Source organism: Drosophila takahashii, chromosome 3L, assembly GCF_030179915.1.
Source record: "Drosophila takahashii strain IR98-3 E-12201 chromosome 3L, DtakHiC1v2, whole genome shotgun sequence".
Lineage (NCBI taxonomy): Eukaryota > Metazoa > Arthropoda > Insecta > Diptera > Drosophilidae > Drosophila > Drosophila takahashii.
In genome coordinates this window covers 21933187-21954883 of record NC_091680.1, presented here as the reverse complement: position 1 = coordinate 21954883, position 21697 = coordinate 21933187, and the positions used below count along the sequence as shown (strand labels likewise).

Sequence of the window (21697 nt, the reverse complement as noted above, 5' to 3'; positions counted from 1 at the left end):
AGCAACTTGAATAGCCAATTAATTGTAGTTCTTGCTGATTGTTTTTGGTCTTTCCAGCTACCATAACATTTTGTCGTCAACAATTATCATCCACTTGGTCAACAATCTCTTTTATGTATTCAATTAGTTCAGTAGTTGGTAAACCGTCAATTTGGAAAACCAAAGCCTTGGGAGGAGAAAACGATTTATTTGTGACAGTTTTCTTAGAAATGCTTTGGCAGAATTGGTTTTTAAAATAATTAGTATCCTTTCACAATCAATTGTTCAAATTTAAGAGTTATAAGTACAACATTTTTTTCTTTAATTGAGAAAAAATAATTGTTATTTGGCTTGCATTCCGATCTCAACTCTATCAAAAAAGTATAAAACTAAAAGTTTAAGATCGGACTATTTATTATTGAATAAGTAATTCAAATTATAAAATAAAGAAAATATAATTTCTATACCGTTTAAAATACAGATGTATTTTACATTATATCAGGGTATCAGATAGTCGCGTTTCCTCTACCTCCCCGATTTTCATTTTGTTTACAAAATTTGCCAATTCTGCATTTTAGTACGTCTTGTTTCTCTGATTTCGCTGTTATTTTTCCCGGCGTTTTTCCTTTTTAGCTCGTTTTGCTCAAAATTCTGCTGGCCTTTTGCTCATTGAAGTGTTTGCAATGCTCTTTTTTCGCAGCCACGGCCAACAGAATTGCCGTTTCTGTTGTTGATTCTCAATTTTATGAGTTCAATTAACGAGAAGCCATGAAAATAATAAAAATGATGAACTTTGGCCAATTTCAATTGATTGCTTTATAACCGCTTGGCTTCGGAGGGGGAGTGGAATTTTACACCCAGCAGCTGTATCGTCCTCGGACGATATATATTTTTTCTATATCTGGTGCGCTGTGTCGACTCCCCAATTAACACTAAATCATGCTCTTTATTAATTATATACCCGATTATGCTGGCATAGACGTCATTAAATATTCTATCATATCAGCTTTGAGTGGAAATCCAATCAATAAGGCTAGATATTGATTTGGGGACGTTCGGAGAGTCCAGGGCCTGGGGGGATGGCCTGGTGTCAATTGGGCAATCATTCATTTCGTCATTGCCATCAGCCCCGCTAATTGAATTGCGAAATCGAATCGGATGCGTAACGAAATCGATCGCTGCTGACTCACATGCAAAATGATTACCAAAATGGAGTGAAAACTCCAACAAAATTGTTGACGGCCGCATTACTTTGTCTAATCATTCAGTTTACAGGGGATTGGGTTTTGATTGATATAGTGACTTGCATTTTCAGTTAATTATCATAATGGATTCAAATTGCAGCCGGCTATTTGTTTTTGCTAGAAATTTTGAAGGAGAAAGCATTTGTACATCATAATTTCAATTTTATGTGATTAATTCACGAATGCGTTTGGACGGATATATATCCATAAAAAAACCTAAACCTATCATTCAAGCACAATCCATTTGTATTTTTCGTTCATTTACATTTCTAGCTTTGAACGCTATTTGATCCCATAAAATCATAAACAATGTCGTAAAAAATTAACGAAATGATTTTCTCATTTTTTGACTACATCTGGGAGGCTTGGTTTTTTTTTTAACAATCTCTTTTCTGGGTGTATAAAAAATAGATTGACCATTAATTTCAGTGGCCCTGATTAAATATAATATTAAAATTTATAAATTGGCTTTCCCATTACATTAATAACCAACAACATTGTTATATGACCCAGCGTTTGATAACTTTATGCCCCAGCTGCGACGTTGAGTGAGCCCCCAGACTAATCACTTTCGTATATACTCGACCATCATTATCTACTGTAAGCCATTGTTGCTTTTGTTTCGGGTGTGACTAACACTTTTGTTTTAGTTGTGTTTTCCTGCCGCTGGTGGCATTGTTATCGTCCCTGCTCTTTTGTCGTCATTAACGTCAGTGCGGCCTTGTTTAATTTGAACATTAATCATGGCCTGACTCTTGACGGGGGGCCAAAACTGTAGGGCCCGCAGGGAAAACGGTTGCAATATTGCAGCCCGGAAAAGTTGCACCTTTAATGAAGACAGGCAGGTTCTTCTATTATTAGTTTTCCGCACAGACTTGAGTTGCACATGCGCATAAAAATTTCCGGTAGCCAGAAGGAGAAAATTGCTGGGAATTTCTGCGGTGGCAGCTGCTGTCGGTCTGCAAGTGCCAGCATTCTGATGTGTTGGAAAACTTTGACTTTCTCTTTGTGCTTTTTCATTATGGTCAAGAATTCATATTTTCTTTATTATTTCCTTTTGGTCCTGGTACACACAGTACACAGGTGTATAAATAGCGCATTGCTATGTTTTTGTTTATTTCAATAACAAAAAGAAATGTTTACATTTTTAAAAACTATTGTTAAGAAACTAAAAAAGTAAAAACTAATTTGGTCTGTTAAAAAAAAATATATATTTTTAAATTTCTTTAGTAGGAAATGGCAGTTTTAATAGTAATTTATTTTATTCTATTATAATTAATTTGTAATATTTTAAGGTTTGAAAATATTTTTGCAGGAGAGCATTTAGAAATCTTGAAAAAGAATTTTTTCAACGTTTTTAAAGAAGTTTGTCAATTTAGCTTATTAATTTTATTTTTTATTTTACATTTTAATCCTTCATACTCTTTTGCTTTTACTACTACCTTTATTAACGATTCGATGACGCAAACTAACTTCAACAGTTAGCATCACTTTTCTCATTTTCCCCCCCTTCAGCTTCAATTTGTTCCCATATCCCTACGTTTCTAATCATCAACAACTGCTGGCTCACATTAATTGACAGTTTTGCCATCAGTTGGCCCAGATGGAACCCTGACTAAGTCCTCATTAACTCATCTATCATGATGATGTGGGTGTTTAGACGTGCCCCCCTTGCCTGGCTCCCATACTCATTAATTCCCTTTAAGTAGGCCATTGCAATCGGGGAAGGGAGAAACATCACAGTTGGATATGATATTCAATACCCGTCCCTTACCAACCATTGGCTGCATTTCAATTTCCCTTTTACCTCCAAAAAAAGAGTACTAATTGCAGCAGATCTCCCTAACACACGTCCTCCTTATCAGGTTCATTTTTTATAATTCTTGTTTTTTACTTTTTACAGGATAAGTTAAACGTGATCGTCCGCCCGATTTAACCCCTTCTCTGTTTAGGGGTCTTGTCCGTAATTAATTGCAAAAGTTTTCTTCGTGCTCTGTCGTCTGATGCAAAACAAAAAGTTCAAAGTTGATGGAGCTGGGAGGTCCTTACATCCGCAAGTGATGAGTAGTAAAAAACTGAATTGTCAATTATGATGAATAATTATTGGAAACTCTCTAATTAGCTGCAGAAAACTTTAACCGAGGGGTTGATCCCAGCGGAAACAGTTGTTGGTGTGCCACTTAATTAATTATTTGTAAAATGATATAAAAACTTTGCAGAAAGTGTGAATTACTAAAGTTTTAGAAGTGGAAAAAAAATTGAACTTACTTTAACGGAAATAAAATGCACTAACATTAATTATATAGATATCTTATTTGCTTGGTAGAGGACCTCTAAAATGTACATATTTTATAAGATTTGTATTATTTATTAATAATTATTAATATTGATATTAGTAGTAGTATTACGTAACACTTTCTGTTGATCACAGGTTTAATTCGGTATATTCAATAAACATTCGTCGCATGGAACATTTTAACCAACAGAGCAGGTTGATGTTACCACTACAGTTCTTTCAGTGGAAATAAATATATTTTTGAAGAGGCTTTTTTTCTTTAAATAAATTTAAATTAAAAAGCCTACCAAAATGTATTTTAGTTTTTATGAATATTCGCTTTCAAGATGTTACAAAACTCACATGTTCGTTCAGAATGCCTTTCTTTTTAAAGAGGAGTTCTTGGAAATCCCCTTGTGCATTGACTAATTCCCGAGGAATTCTTGTGCATCCTTGGCCATCAATTTGCAGGCACCAGCTGCGGAGGAGCCACATCAGCATCTCTGGCACTTGTTCCGCCATTTGAATCCGGTGCTCATCCCTTCTCAGCTTGGCCAGCCCTTCCACTTGCTGGTGTCCTTGTTCTTGGTTAACTCGGATCCTTTGAGTCGAGAGGAAATGCTATCATTTGGTGGCTGTCATCGTTGTTTTCGTTGTTGCTGCTGTCTGTTTGCCTGACGCCGACGAAAGGTTAAGGCATGCATCGCTTCCATCAAATTAGACGCATTTTCGACGCGCTTTGTCTGTCTGACCCTCTCTCTCTAGCTCGGTTGCTCCGTCTCTTTCTCTCCGACTGCTTCCTTCTCCCTTCCTCGTTTTCCCACCTCGTCGCCACACTTCCCTTCTCGCTTTGGCAATTTTCGAGCTGACGCCGCTTTGCCTTTACGTTTTATCACTTCATTTGCACTGAAATGTCAATGTCTGGCTGCTCCTTCCCAGTCTTTTTTCTATACCTTTTACTTAGACAGTTCCCATTTTCACTTTTTCTATGGTTCTCAATAAAAAGTGTGTCCCTTTTTTAATGTCTTTTTTTCTCCTTTTATTTTTTGCAGAATCGGATATTAAATTGTAAAAAAATATGTTCTTAAAGTATATTTATCAAGTAATTCATTATAATAATAAATTTTAAAATTAAAAAGTATTTCAAGATGCGAAATTGAAAGCCATTCCCTTGAAAATAAATAAAACATGAATTTTTTTAAATGCTTTCTATTTTTTAAATTCGGTGAATCTTGAGTATGATCTTTGCATTAGGTAACTAAAGTCAAAGGACAAGAACTGCTATTATTATCGGCAGTATTTTAAACACCTTTCCGTGACAATAAATTCATTTTTGCGAACATTCCAAAAGATAGAGTAATGCGAACCTCGACCGATAGCCATGTTCTATTTCAAAGAGCATGGCCAAAAGGCAGGAAGGAAGCAGTTTTGTTGCAATGACGTGGGCGGTGTTTTTTCGGTTGGCTGGGTGGGTGGCTGGCAAAGTCAATGGGGGGAGGCGGGATTGGATCGGAGGGGCTGTGTCCTGGTGCTAAAAAAAATCTGTCTGACAAATTACATGCCCTCAGTTGCGGAGTCGCAGCAGCAGCTGCTGAAATGCTTCGTTTGCTTCTCCTCCTCCTGCGTGACTTGCTCCTTTATTTTTGCCTGCTGTTTGCGTTGTCTTCCCATGCTGCTTCTTGCTCCACATTCGGACTCGGGCCATCAAACCGATTGACTGAAGGATTGGGCCAGCGCACGTCATTCACTCAGTCAGTCCGTTAGTCGGCGAGTGCAACGGCCTTTTGATTGGGCTATGTGGCCATGGAAGGTCTCCCGCCTTTTAGTTGGAGGGGTTCGGTTAGGTGGTTTCGGTTTTAGTGGACTTTACTTAGCTGGATGAGCTCATCCGTCGGGTTATCTTCTTTTTCGGCGTGGGGGAACACGATAAAGGAACTTGAGTTTCCCAATTGATCTACTTATGGGTATATTAAAGAGATTCTTTAAGAAATAATTTACAGCTTTTATTTAGCTAAAAAATCTAAATCTTGGTTTTCTTGTAAGTAGTATTATTTGTATGACTTTATTGTTTTTATATCTCTTTGTTATCCACTCTTAGCCTTATTTTGTACATCTCACAAAATCAATTAATCAACTTGTCTCGGTTTAAATTTTTGCATTTATTCTCAGCATACCATTTCTCTGAATAACAATCCCTACCATTCCAATCCTGTTTTCCCTAATTTGTCAAATTTATTTTCATTTCCAGAAAATCCTTTCTGGTTTTCTGTGACTGCCACTGATGGTCAGCCCTTCTCAGTTTCCACATCATCGGGTAAACCAATTCCTCATGGAGGAAGCCGTACCCCGTCGTACCATCGCATCTCAAAAAGACCAACCCCTTTCCCACAACGCAAAACATTCAACAGTTACAAATTGCTATTCGCACAAAATTTCAGTTATCTGATAAATTTCATCGCACACAAATACAAACATTTGGACGTGGAAAATGGAAAACACACTCAAAAAAAAATCTATATATTTTTAAAATATTTTTACAAAATTGTTAATAAAATGTAGATAACTACAAGATTTTTTTTGGAATCGAAGTCGTCAACACTTTATTTTAAATATTTCAAAATTAATTCAGAGCTCATAAAAGATTTATTATTTATTAAATGTTACTCTGTTTTGTGGACAGTAACCGCCCTGATATTTATCTGTGTAGAAACACAAACCCGATCCCGAACCCTTGCCACATTTTGCTTACCGCTTGAATATATGGTGTCATCTAGTCACTCATCCACTCGATTCCGATAAAATGGCACACCACGCACTTTTTGGGGTTCTTAAAATATTTGGCAAACGTTTCTGCAATTTCTCGGATTTCCCGCTAATGTTATTTTGCACTCTCTGTCTGATTTATTTGTAATGTGGCTGCAACGGCTGGGAGTAGAATTATTTGTTTATTTTCCTTGCTTTTTGGCTGCTAATTTGCATTAGATGCAGGCACCCAGAAAACCCCCGGGGCTATCTACTTCCCGCCCCACTTATCCGTCACTTTTCTCCCTTTCCGTTTGTTTTTCGCGCACTTTTATCAAAATTTAGTTTTTGGCGCTGACGAAGTTTTTGTTTACTTTGCTTTCGGTTGGCTCGTAGTTTTGGGTTTAGTTTTTATTCTTATTTATATTACAGATTCAGTGGCTGAACTGCACGTTCCGGCATTGTTTTGCATACTGCGCGCCGCATTAGCCGGCGAATTTTGTTGTGGTGCATGCGAGTTTTCCGATGCGAGTTTTCCGACTGCAGAGCCGCTCGTTCCTATACTTGCGCTCGGTGCTCGGCTTTCAGGTTCGTCGCCCGATTGGCCTGATGCGTGTTGCGGTCTGCTGCCGTTTTCCCTGCTGCAATTTCCCTCGACTAACAGTTGGTCGAGAGAGAGAGAGAGAGAGCGCGAGGGTGGGGAAGCTCTCCCGGCGAAACTTTCTCTCTTATACGAACTCTCACTTTCATTGGCCAACAGTCGTCTGTTAGCCGTTTCAGCTCTGTTACCATAGTTGGCAGAAGCTTGTTGATTTTTCAATGATTAAATATAGGGTTACGAATGCTTATTATTATATGGAATATGTATATATACATATATTAATAATATTGTCACCATTGCTTTTATTTCTTTATTTTTACTTTTTTAAGTTATCAGTGATTTGATTTGTTTAATTGCTCAATGCTCAATGTATACAAATAAATTAAAATATTTGTTTCTTTTTTTTTTTAAATACAAAAAAGACATAGAAAAAATTTGGTGATAGTCTTATAACTTGTAGTGACAACTTGACGTATACGTAATTTATTGCAACATTTGACAATTATGCTCTTATGCAGTTTAAATTCACTTAATTTGTTATTGATAAAGAAAAAATAATTTTATTTAAAGTTGCTTATGGGAGGCTCTTTAATAAACCGATTATCATTTAGTAAAAAAAACATTCACTGTATCTATTTTAAGTCAACCGTCTTGATGTAACTTCGTAAAGCATTTCTGAAAAAAGGGGAAAAAGAAATTTTAATTCTTTTAACGTAATTCATACATTTTATTGTTAAAACGGTATTGCAAATTTATTCATATTAACTTCGATTCGATAGGGCTTGGATGGCATGCATTTCGCAGGTAAATTAGTGCTAACAATTGGAATCTGTAAATACATGAAGAAAGTGTATTAAAATTTAAAAAGTCTTTTCAAATAAATGAATGCATTCTGTTTAATTACAAACATAAATATTATTTATAAATATCAATAGCCAACTTTTTTATTTTCTTAAAACTATATTAAATATTTTAGAAGTCCTGAATTCATTCAAGATATACTTCGTTGGATAAATAAAATTGTTCTGAAATTGAATTCAAATTTAGGAAAAAAATTGCATTTCAGATACTCATGTTCAAAATTCTCTGAAATTTAGTTCAAATTTAGAACAGTAATTGCATTTCAGGTACTAATCTTTTAAAAACTAAATTTTCTCTTCAGTTTATGGGTAAATAAATCATTGCTCACCATTTCCACCATTTGTCTTCGTTCCCATCTCTGAACTTAAACTTAAGATGCCTGTGGCGTTAAAATCTAATTGCTCTGCACGTGGATAACTATCCACCTGGCCCAAACCAGGAATAAGCTCTCTACCTCTGCTAGTCATTAGGAGAATATCAAATTTTCAGTTTTTGTTCGCACTCAACTTGCAAAGAAATTGCTGAAATAATTTCCATGTGGAGCCAGTTAAAGTTTTCTTTTAGTAAAAACTTCGACTTGGCTAGAGGAAAGTGAGAAAAAACCAGTGGCAAACATATTGAGGAAAGACCAAAGCGATGGGGTTGGCTGAAAGAAAATCTGGGGAAAGAGTGACACAGAAAATATGGCAACTGTCGACGTTCTTTGGAGTCGAGCTTTAGTTTGGCCTTTTGAGGAAAACTTTTAATCCTTCTGGTGGAACTTCCGACAGTTTGCTTTAAGCCTTTTCCGTTGACACTGAAAAGTGCCTTAAATTCGACCGAAATTGCGAGATGTTTATTGTTTACCATTCCTCAAATCCGAAAAGTTTGAGCCAAAGCGTAGTCCCGTCTGTGTAGTGCGGAAAACTTTAAATTAAATGATCAACCATAGAAAAGTTTATATGTTGTAAATACCGCTTAAGAGGGCTATACACCCAGAATTAAAAAAAAACAGTTGTTTGACTTATTTCACTAACATAAGCACTTATTTAGTATAAATATTTTTTAATAAAAATTAATAAATAATATTAGTTTTAAAACTATCTACTCAAAGATATGAACTAAAAATATTTTTTTAAGTCAAGGTTGAACACCCTAAACATTGTGTTATTTTCGCAGCTGGCCTAAAAAATGTGTAACTTAATGCACATAATTAAATTTCAACAAAGCATTTTTACTTGTCCGTAGTAATTACTGCTGCTAAAAATCAGCTCATTAAAGTTTGCTTTGAAATCTCGTCCACAAGAATATTAAATCATTTTCGACTTTAAAGCAATTTTCGGTTGATTGAATTAAGTTAACCAAAACACAGACGACGTGGCTGGGAAAGTTTTGGGTGGTTTCTGCCGGGCGTCTGGGAATGCAGACGCATAGGGACGACATTCTCGGTGAGGGTCAGTTTATCATTTTAAAACCCATTCCCTGGACCTTGTCGTGGTTGGTGGTGTTGTGCGAAACTTTTCGGTGGCAGGCAAAACTTTTCTTATAAATTCTGTTAATTTTTTCCCTTTATACTTTCCCGCACGGTTGAATTTCCATATAAATACCAGCAATTTTCCGAAATTGATTTTCAACAAGCTTGGCTAAATATTCAAGTGAGTTGGCAAAGTCGCGAGCCCCAATGAATTTTTAATGAACTCAGTTTGCCTATGTATGCAAATATTTAGAGCTCCCTATTCAGCTATTAGTTTGCTGTAATTTCAGAGTTTCATTACCCAGTTCGGTTCCAATTTACCATGAATAGTAAATTTGGTGTAATATACACGCTCAGCATTATCGCAAAAAATTATGCAAATTTAATGGTTTTCCAATCATTAAAACGATGTGGTAGAGATATGGAGCTGGGATAAAACTTAATTAATTAGCGTACCATCGATTAGGGATGGTCATTAAATGAAAATATCCATGATTTTAAGTAATTTAGCTTTAGTTTAATTTAGTATTTATTCAAGTGCATGAGAAGTGGAATAAATAAGATGAATATACCTATTTTATTAAAAGAATATTCGTGTTAAACATGATAATAATTCTTTTTCAACGCTGTCACACTTATCCTCCTCTGCGAAAAATATAATTTGCAGTTATAGTCTAAGTGTTATGATTCTGAAAAAAAAGTACCCCCTATCTCTCTCCCCATTTGACACTTGAAATTATTTTCACATTAAATTTGTCCCATTCTTGCCAGTGCGAATTATGTCGTATGCAAATGATCAGAGCGTAAAATAAATGCCGCATATTAAAAATAATAATTACGCACGGAACATTAATTAATAGTTTGGACAGAAATCGCGCGTTTTTATGGGCGGTGCCATGAAATATGTATTTCGCGTATTTAGTGCGTGTTTAGCGGGTATTTCTAGACTTTTATAACACCAATTAATATTTGAGTCATTAATTTGGCGAGCTTCTCTTTTTTCTCGCTCGCTGGGTAATTTTATTTCCACCTGAATAAAATTTAATTAGCCATTAATAATTGAGAACTTTGCTGAATTTAATTACCAGAAATATAGGCAAATCGCACAGGTCTATTGCACTATAGTGTTTCGATTTCATAGCCTGCGACCGTTTTAGCCTGTCAATCAAATGTGGGAATGTTGTCTCATCGTCGCATCGTTGGCAGCCAGATGAGGATGGATTGTGGCTGGGCCAGGCGGATAGATGGATGGATGGCTGTGGTCGGGGAGGTGTGTGCGAATGTGTTCTATATGGCCGATGCTATATGCCTCCGTCGCTGCTGTCAGAATGTGATTGACATGCACAAGTGAATCCCCCTCCACGCACTCTGTGACCGAAATACGAGTCCGCACTCGCATTTGAGTGCGAGTATCTGGCGAAAAGTAAAACCGAGGCGAGCCAAATCTGAGGCTAAAGCACCGTGCCACCCATGACACCCACTCATTTGCATTTCGGCAGCCTCCTGCAGTCGCAGAAAAACATCCATTGATTGAAAAATGGCGGAATATTAATCTGGCGACGCTGAAAATATTGATAACGCTTAAAAAAATATAGGTTCTGTACGAGTCTGCAGTTTTTTATTGCAGTTAAAGTTGAAGAATAAAGATCAACCCAAAAAGAGTAATTTAAAGTTTTACCTTATATTTACAATGACTTTATTTTCACTTCAAACTAAAGGTGGAGAATATCGCTGTTTGGGAATTATGTAAATATACTAATATTCTTTTTTGACTGAAATTTATTTATTTATATTTAAAATCATATCTATTAGATTTTATATTTTATAGACAACGTGAATTATTTTAAATTAATTTTTCTTTTATTTATTTAATTCATTAAATTAATTTAGTTTTATTTTAAATTAATTTATTATTATTTATTTAACTCGTTAAGTAAATTTAATATAATTTTCTTTGTTTAGTTTTTTTAATAAATACCCACTTTTAATGCTTTATTATTTTTTGCAATGTATGGCATGCATTTCACTTTTTTTGCAAGGGTTCAACGTCCTTCAGCGCACTTTCCTTACATTATATGTGCCAAGTGCCTGCAGAATATTGGCATGTTTGCTGGCCCACTCCACTTGACTTTTCTGCACGACCCACCCACTCCGTAGGAATGTCATTTCATACAAAAGTTTTCAATTTTTCCCCGGCTTGTTTGCCCTTGTGTCTGGGAATTGTCGGGCTGTGCTGGACGGACAGATTGGTCAGCCGAATAGCACCGCATAAATCTAGACCGGCTTCAGTTTCAGTTACACTTTTTCGCCCATGAGTCATGCCACATAAATCACCCAATCCGAACTCTGCTGCAGAAACTCAACTCGCCCGTCAATATTTATTTTATTTCACATTTTTCGCCAGAGATGTCACAAAAGTGAAATGCGAAAGTGGACGGGGGAGATTTTTGGAATGCACAGGGGAAAGTGCGAATTTGTCTTTGTTTTAAATGGTGTCCCAGTTGAAAGAGTGATGGGCTATATTTGCTATCAGCTTGTTGATCTTGTTTATGGTGTCCATTCTTTAACTTTGAATATTCGGTTTTTGCAATATATAAACTGCTTTAAAATATTCGTACATGAAAACGTAACTAAGCCTTACTTATTTTGGTGAGCTTTCCTAAATACTTTGATAACATATATTGGCTACTTATAAAATTTCGAAACTATGAAATCTTTTTAAGATCTTAAGCATTAAAACATAATAAATACAGGCGAAAGCCAACTCTACAAAAATAAAATAAATAATAAATTCAAATCCAAATCATTCACAAAAAAACCTGTTTTCCTGGGTTCTTGTAAACCAAAGATGCAGCCTTCTTCTATCTAATTCTACTTGTCCACAAAACAAACACTTTTGATGTCTCCCCTCGGATCCGGAAAGTTGGCTAATGTTATACCGTGTCAAGATGTTGCTACTTTCCGACTCCTGGCCCCCAAGTCGGGAGAATCCCCCTTATCAGGGGGCCTTACCCCCGACTGCATGTGACATAAACTGCAGGGAAACAAAAGTGCCAAGCCAAGCAGATATGAGTAGCTAGCGAGCTGAGCTTGGCTCCTGCAGTGCCATAAAAAATTCATTTTCAAAAGTTGTCGTCGAGATAGAATGCATGGTAAGAAAGTTTTCGTTTCATAATTTTGAGTCGCAGTACTTTGGCGGTGGATTTGCCTTTTGCAGCTGATTACTGCAGATTGCGCTTTCACTGGATAGGAATGCCATTTTCATGCCTCATATATCATTGATAAAAGCTTTTCCCGTGCTGATTTTCCCTAGCATACTTTTCGGATTGCGCGAGGAAATCACGGACGATCTTTGAACCCTGAACTTTATGGTATGTCTGTATTTTTCCACACCTCGTGGTTAAAAAAGGAAAAAACATAAAGACAAAATAAAAATAAAAATGGTTAATTGCTGCTAATGGTCGGGTGGTGGCTGCCCACCTCCCACAATTGTCTGGACGCATGTCAAATATTTTAGATAATGACTTTCTGCGGCCTCGTCCAAGTCGCAATAATTGAGCGGTTTATGGCCAGTGCTCAGTTCATTTGCCAGCTTTTGGCCCGACTTTTGTGCGTTTGCGGCTGTTTCAGTCGTTTCCACCAAATTATGGCCATTAAAAATATTTCGCTTTGCTTGGCTGTTTTGCCTGAATTTGTTTTTGACATTTCAGTTGCGGTTTGCTGGGCAGACAGGAGACGGCTGAGCGACGCTTTATTTATTCCTTTTTATGGTGCAATTTATAGAGTGCATAACTGTCAACAGCCTGGAGCTGCTTAAATTATTCAGTTTGTTTTACAATCTGTTTATTAAACTTGGAAAAATATTTTTGTCTTATTTTTCACTGATTTAAATGAGCGAGTTTCATACCTCATTTAACTGAATAAATCTTTACACACTCGCAAAAATTTAACAATTAAAAAAGCAGGTAGTTTAAAAGCGTATTTTAAAATAATTATATTTTCTGTATTGTAAAAACAGACTACAAACTAATGCTTTATTTCACTTACCCTTTAAAAAATATAATTAACAAATTGCAATCATGCTTTCATCCTACAATGCATTAATTAAAAGTTTTCTAGTTTCGTAAAACCTATCATATGCAATTAGTTGAATTCAAATTATTCCTTACATCATGACTAGAGGAAACCGAGGAGCAATTCCAGAAATTGAAAAGCACTAAGTCCAGGCAATTAAATGGCAAAGAGCAGCGTCAATCAAATGACTGCAATGAATGCAGAGTCGTTCCTCAATGAGCAAGCGCAAAGTTCAAAGGCATTTAATTAGAGGCATGGCAGAGGTTGATAGCGGTTAGTTATGCCCCCGGGATGGGGAGTTACGCGGAAAGTGGCTCCCACTGTGCTGCATAATAAAAACGATGCTCAGCATACTGCGTTTTCCCCCTGCCAGCAGTTTGCCATTTCCCCTCGACAGGCCGTCAGGTAACAGATGTGTATAAATTTCAGGTAATACGGGGGAAATCCAAGAACTCCCCGGAATACGGCGGACCAAACATGCGAAAATGGTTACACTTAGAAATATTTTTAATAGAGTCCGAAAATGTATTAAAATGAAATGAGATTAATAAATGTCATCTATTTTCCTTATTTATTAAAGCAATGTTTTCTCATAATTTTAAAGGAAATTCAGCTCAATTAAAAGCATTTAGTAAACATTCTATAATTAACTAAAATTTATTAAACTACATTTTTTAAAACACTATCAAATTGGTTTGTTAAAATAATATATTAGGCCAACAAAGATTCATTTTTTGTGTGCATGGAGATGTGTTATGGAGATGGCGCATATGAGGTTGCGTGAGCTCAGAACGCCCTGGGCGCGGACGACATTGACAAATGATGTCCTGGCTGTGGAACACACATCCTAGTTCGCACTAGCACAAAATGGGCTCCGAACAATGTGCTGACTGGGTCGAGTTCGCTGGGGTGCGGGCAGGTTGAATATTGTTGGACCCACTGGGTTCCTGGGAGACCGCCACTGTAAACTGCCAAAAGGGCAATGTCCTAAACTGACCAATGGCAGGACCTCCCTTGTAACAATGCCACCGAAAGTCCTTTGTTGCAGCCCAGCCAGAAAAGGAAACTGCAAAAAGTTGCAGCTGCATTTTATGGCCACGAAAATAGTCATAGTTGTGTAAACTTCCTCCTTGATACAAGTTTTCCAAAATAGGGTGTTTCAAAGTTAGTTCCATTGCGTGCTTTATAGTGTGTTAATGATGTGACAAATATGCAATTAATTTTCTGCCAATGCCTCTTTAACACAGAATTACATTTAGGACAATCGTTGTTTAAAGTCCATATTTGCTTTACACTTAACAAATAAAGTTGTACATTTAAACGCAAATGATTTAAAAATGAATATTACTAATCTGATAAATTTAAAGTAATATATTTATATGTATTTATTTGTTGTTCACAAATTCTTTGAAAACAACCCTGTACCGAAGGCGCGTTCCACAGCCCACATATATGTACTTTCTAGGGCTCTTTTTGAGCGGCGGCAGTTTAAAAGGCAAAAAAATATTGACAAAGTGGCCAACGACGTGACATAGCAAATTCAATTTGCAATAAAAGTGTGCAAGAATCGCTTGAGAGGAAATAATAGCAGTGCAAAAGGAGCAAGGGAACAAGTGAAAACTGCAAACAAGGATCAAGTGAAATCGTGCAATATGGAGGTGGCAGTCTGTCGATAAGTGGCTGCCTGTGGATAAGTTAACCTAATCCGGAGACCGACTCAGCGGACAAGACCATTACACATGTGGAACACCAGTTTATCTCTCGACTTTTCCAGCTGAAGTTAAGGTTCAACTTGCAGCCCGTGCCCGCGATAATTTGTCAGGGAAAAGTTTATTTTATTTCGAGCAACTTTTCCTTGGCGGTTGGCAAGCGCAATCCTTGCTGTCTGCAGCTGACAAACTTGGCACTCTGCTCCAAAATCTCGACAGCTAGCGGGACATTATGCAAATAAAAATTTGTCCAAACAGCATTTAAGTGTCATAGAAGCTAAGTCTTTTAGCCCGGGAAATACCATTAAAAAAATAACGCTCAATCAAACCAGGGAGAATAAATCATATTTATTTTTGCATGATGTCATTAGTTCATCAAAAACCCTTTAAGTTTAAAACATTCAAAATTTTTTCAACGAAAATCACACTTTGCACTTTACACAATTTAACAGACGTCCAGAATCAATATCATCATTTTACCAACAATAAAATATTGAATTTTATTTCCTAAGTACTAAGATTCACGTTTTTAATCGTGACCAATTTATGTTCGGACTTTAAAACCGCGATTAAAATTTGAATACATTAAAAATTATACTTCCAGACAAACAACAAATTTACGAACAATATTTTTTTAATGCCCTTGTACACACCTAAAAACATATAAATTTATACGTGGTTTGAATAAGTCTTTTTGTGGGGAGTTACTCAACTCCTCGCAGACTTTCTCAACTTAAATAGTTCATTACGCCGTTAATTTAAATAAATTTAAAAATATCTTAAGAATAAAAAATAATATCTAAATAAGTAAACTTCGAATTCTATAAGTAAAAGTCGTATTTATTTATTACATCATGTGAAATAAAGAAAAGCTTAAAATTGGCATTAAAGGTCACTGCCAGGAATAAGCGGAAAACTGGCACGACCTTGACCATGGAACGGCTTCACCCGAAAATTTGTGCAAAAGTTTCCCTAAATATTCATGAAGCGCGAGTGCAGAGCAGTCCATCATCTCAATTGCAGAGCAGCCGTCATCATCAGGAGGGAACTGCCTTTGGAGAGGGGTAAAGGTAGCTGCCGCCTTCCCCTTCCACCCCTTTATGTCCTGCAGGCAGCTCAAATCACTTCCGCTGTGCGCACAGGAAATGAGCAGCCATATTGCCTGCCTAGACTGACAAATGCAAGGACTCAGGACTCGCTCATCCTTGTTACGCGTTTCGTTACTTAGATATGGCGACTTGGTCTTTTCGGTTTTAAAATAAATCAAATCAATAAAAATTATGATATATTTCACATACATATATTAATTGTGATAATAATAATATAATATAATTTTATTCAATATTTTTTAAAGATTATAATTGAGTCAGCCCGATTAAGATATCACCATATTTCCAAGAACGTAGGAAAAGTCTAGCCCAATTCATCTAGAAATGTATTTAATTTATTTTGTATTATTTATTTATCTCAGTCGTGACTGTATTATCCTATTTTCGGAATAAGCCCATGGGCATCTCTGATACGCACTGCTGGCCCACATTGCTGGTGGTGTTTTTATTGGCTTTCTTTGTTGTTGTCGGATGTTGGCAATTTTACTGCAACTTCCGTGAAAGGTCGGCAAGTACACAGCGGAAGAGTTAAGTTTCTTTTAATTTTCAGCATAAGCGAAAAGCGTCCGCGAGTAACAATATAAAAAATAGAGGAAACCGCGAAATAAAATGGGTGATGGTGGGATTAAAGTGGGTGGATGGGCGTTAAGGAGGACGAAAGGTCGTAGGAGACAGCAAACACTTGCATGCATCTTGGGCTCATTTCCGTTCAATAATAAAAGGCGGATGCCTGGAGATTCCGAGTCGATGCCAGCTGAGGATATAAAAGAGCACATATGCTAAATACGAAAAATTTATATCGATGAAAATGTGCGTGTCCCGACTCTAATATTCCCTTAATACTAATTTTGTTATCAAAAATAACATACACTAATTTAAGCACTGCATAATGAAGTTAGAATAAATATTAAGCTTTTCCATTTCCAAAAACCACATATTAAACTCTTTAAGCCCTTTAAAAAAATATAATATTTCTTTGAAGGCATGAAATAATCTATGAGTCATAATTTTTTAGTGGTAATACAGTGCATTTGATACTTAAATATTGTGCGATCCTTTCCCCTTAAAAAATAAAAAAAATCAGTTTCAAATTGAATTTTTTTTTTCTAAAATATAATATATATCATATCTTAAAATTAAACCTCATGAAAATGCTAAAGAAACCTTATGTTACCAAAGAGTGCACACAGTTCACCCCTTCGCTGCCGAAAGATTCCATTATCTTGTTGTATATTTGAACTGTTGAATTCATTGGCTGCTGTTGGAATCCGTGTGCCAGGACACAACCCCCTGGCGCCTCTGAACATGTGTTGCCGCAAACTGGTTGCAGATTCTTCCATCTTCGGCCTTCTCTTTTCGCCTTTCGCCCAACGCAGCTTGTGCGCGGAAATGAAAACGAAATTAAACTGAAAATTTAACATATATACATATCAATATTTGGCGCGAGTGTGAGTGCACATCCGGCAGGGTTGCCGGGTCGCCGGTTGCTGGGTTGCCGTCATGTTGCAAGCGCAATTAAACGAGAAGGAAGCGCGCATTGCCTGCCCGCGTAAGCCTCGAGGATAAGTGCAATCGTGTTTGTTCTCCGCATATTGTATCTGCTCTTGTACACAGAGAAAAAATTATACAAAAAAGGAAATTTTCCAAAGTTTATGAAATTACTTGTATAGGTCACAAAAGTATGCTACAGTTCTTCCGAAAAATAAACTTGTAATAATAAAACTGATTGTTAAACTTTGGATATTTTTTTGAAATTTTATTTTATTTTATCCATTTATCCTAGAAATCCTTTATGTCAAAACTTAAATGAATAATTTAGTCCTTTTGGCACCAATCGTCAACATAAATTTGCTCTAAAATTATTTAATCACTCGTCTGATTCCTATTTATAACGTATTATGTGAATTAATTATTTTCCATTTCTCTAATTTTGTTTCAGTGTAATCACTTATTTGCGTCGGGGTCTCCACGGCAATGCCTTTTGTATCCGCATCTGTATCTGCACTTGTATCTGTATCTGTTTCTGGTGTCCTCACACGTGCATGTGCAGTTTATATTTACAGATAAACAGTTCGCTTCAACGTGCTGAGTGGCTGCGTGTGGGTGGCTTTGTGCGTTGGTGTGTGTGGGTGGGGGTCAGGTCACCAACGACTTGATTGTTTTTCCGCGTGCGGTTTTCCTCGCCTCAGGCTTTCTTCCTCTCTTCCCCCTTTCCACTTTTCCCATTCCCTGACCCCGACCCCTTCAGCGTTTTGCTGTGCACCTGAGAAGGGGGCGTAATAAGGGGCGTGGCTGGTTGGGTTGGCCTTGGGGGCGAAGGCGAAATGAAGTTAAAAGCAAACACGTGCCATTGTCTCTGATGATTTTAATTATAGAAAAATGTTTATTGTAAAAATTATATAAATACAGTTTTGCTCCGAGTGCGGACCGTTTGTTATTTGCATCTTTTGAACAAGTGAATAAAACATTATTTAAATTAATTGTTCGGGCGAGATATTTTTTATACGAATTTTTAAAGAGATAATGCATTAAAGTAGGGTTAAAATTCTGATTTCCCATAGGATTTCAAGGTTTTAACCCTACTTTAAATTTAACAAACGGACGAGAAAACGGCCCTAAAAGTTTTAAAAGAAGTACAAATTTTCTAATGTTTTATTAATTTGGTTTAAATAGTTGTTTATATTAGAGTAATTAAATCATTTCATAACCAAAACTTTCTCGTTAGCGTTGTTAAGGTGAAATACAATAGTATTGGATGTTATTCTAGTTCACTTTAATTAGCAATAACGAACTATAATTAGTCCTTATTTATAGAAATGTTGTATTATTGAATATTTCGGTGCTCTTTCTAAGGAAAACCAAATGACAGCCTCAACAATAAACATTATTGATTTGCCAAGGCAAGCGTATGGCTTATCTTTGCCACCGATAAACATTATTGTTATTGCCAAACAATGCCTGTGTCCCTGACCGGATATTCAATGAGGTCTTTGGAGGGCCTGAAAAAACACACCCGTTTTGTGGTTAACCGAAGTCCAACAAGCGCCAAAAAAAAGTGTCAACTGAATGGTCCCTAAATTACTGTCAATTGTTGACTGTGATATTTTTTTGTTTCTATTTCACATTTGAGTGCATTTAATTGGTTTTTACTTTTGTACGACCAGCAGCCGCATCAGCAGCAATTTCAAATCGATTTAATAAATAGGTTTTTTTCCGAGTTGGCGGTAACCGCAAAAATGCTGCCAACAAACAGTCGAAGAATTACATAAAGCCAATTAAGGGAATTGTGCAATGTGCACAGAATTGCTACATATTTTTCAGCAATTTGCATCACACACAGAACGCTTGCGATTTTTAGGCGGTTCTATGTAAATCAATGGAAATTTACGACTTTATTGCGATTCGCAGACAATGGGCCCCATGCAACTGCGAAGTCAAAGGAGTGGAATTTCTTTGATAAACACCTTTCCCGCTCTGCCTGAGAGCGCCCCGTTTTAAGGATGTTGAGCGAGTGTATTGTGAACATTTTTCACATTGGGGCACACACGAAAAAAAGCAATATCTCGCTACCAAGGCTAGGACGTTCTACATAAGCCGCTTTTCCTTTGTTATGTGAACGCTCGCACGTCTTTTGCAAGGGACATGGCTTAGGTCTTCGTGGAGGAACGGATAGATGGGCCCCATACGAAAGGATATGAGCGGAAGCTGTCATGGCAGCCACCACAAGTGGGCGCAGGAGGGGCAGGGGGCGGGGCGCCGCAGGAAGGATAACTCAACTGACTGACTTCGCAGGTGAAACTTTTTCAAAGGACTGCCGTTGGTTTATTTTTAAAAGCAATGCAAATTTCTCCATGCCCAACATAAGATTAAATTAAATTCTGCGGGCTGGTATTTTGGTTTATTAATTTCCAAGCACTCTGATTTATGTGCTATGAATTTAGACAGATAATACATCTTTGCAATTACTGAAATCTGTTTTTTTTATGTTTTTAACACTTTATTTATTATCAAAAAATAAAGATACAAAATTGTTTAAAGAATATTTATACTAGATTATATTTACCATATACAATGCAGCATGCTACCTTTTTTCACATTCTCATATCTTCAAGGCCATCAAACAGAATCCAATCAAACGTAATTCCCATCTGAGTGACACTCGATTCGGACTCCATTCGCTTGTAATTATTTGGCCATGAGTGTGTTTCTTTTTTGTTGCCCTTCCTTTGATGGGGCTTACATTGATGGACATTAGGCAATTACAGAGGGAAATGATGAAAAGCCCAGCAAAGCAATTAAAGTGAACGAAATCAAAATGATGGGGGCCAAAAAAGAGCAAAAAGATGAAGGTGGTTTTGCTCACTTCAGGCGATGGGAATCAATGGACTTGAAGGATGCTCCTCAGGGCAGATGGCCAGAGTTTACTGATTGACATGCCCCTGATTTGCACGGGACTTTTTCGTCTCCTTACAATTCGATTGCCTTTTTTGAGATATGTATCCGTGTTTATAAACTCTCTTGCAGAAAGCAATTTAAATTTAAACTAATATATTTGTTAGTAATAATATTTAGGGGGTCTATTTAATGTTCTTTTGGTTATGCTTAAATAAATATGTTATTTATAGATAAGATAAAAAAATGTATTTTATATCTCATTTAATTATCTCATTGATCTCATTAATTAATGTTTTTATTGATACTAATTTCGCGAATTATTTAGATAATTTATGTTAATCAGGAGCAATATTAAAATATACTTACTTACTTATTATTATACTTATTCGAGTTCTTAGAACACTCCTCGCTTTACTTAAGCAATTGAATTTCTAATTACATTTCCTTGTCAACACATGGAAATCTTAGTGTGACTTCAAAGCCAGCAAATATGGTATATCCCTAATGGATTACCATGTGCTGGCGACAAACCTTGCCTTTAATCAAGTGTCATTTAATTTTCAATTCAATTCGCTGCCTTTGCCGACGAAACACGCGCTTTGAGTTCCCTGCTCCCCACATGAGCTCATAAACCCGGTCCCAAATCCTTGGCCTTTCACATGTCAGAATTTGAATGCGACCACGCCCTCGCCGAGAATCGAAACCCGAATTTCTCGGCAGGCTCCTAATGAATGTCTCTAGGATTGTTTCGCTCGATGTTCGCCTGACCGCCGCCGGCTCATTGAACCGTACCGCAGATAGAGACGGGGACTTGGGCGGATGAAGGATGGGCAGACATCTACGGCGCCGCCTGGAGAAACCCCCAAAGCTGAGGGAAGCCGCCGGAGCAAACAACTCAAGTGGTTGGGAATCAGACGAGGTCGCATTTTCCGCCACTCCTCCCAAGACCCGTGGACCCATTTCCATTATGTCTGCCCTGCTCCACTCACTTAAGGTTAGTTTTTGGCTTTCACTGGAAAAAAATCATGCAGTTAAGTTTAGAAGTGATTGGTTTTCGAATTAAGAATTTTTAATTTTAAGAATTGATACTAAAACAAATATAATTGTATGACAAATTAACCTATCCCTATTACTTGCGTTAAAAAATGTTTTTTTATTTAATAAAATTAATAATTGCTCATTATCCTTATTATCCTTAAGTGTATCCCAATTCCTTTGTACACTACACAGTGAACAAACACATGGCACGAATATG

The 21697-nt window shown here is 36.8% G+C and overlaps 1 protein-coding gene across 7 annotated transcripts in view; it reads right to left on the bottom strand.

Moving 5' to 3' along the window:
- Positions 1 to 21697, bottom strand: part of AstC-R1 (Allatostatin C receptor 1) — a 204849-nt gene that overhangs the window by 11803 nt on the left and 171349 nt on the right. For 5 of the 7 annotated variants that reach the window (XM_070214540.1, XM_070214542.1, XM_070214541.1 and 2 more), the window contains exon 7: positions 7566 to 7670. The exons of 1 other annotated variant lie outside the window; for it this stretch is intronic. The gene's annotated coding sequence lies outside the window, so the exon portion shown is untranslated. Of the gene's footprint in view, positions 1 to 6247; positions 6826 to 7565; positions 7671 to 21697 lie in introns of those variants that run through there. One more of the 7 variants, XM_017136862.3, reaches the window with a different exon arrangement.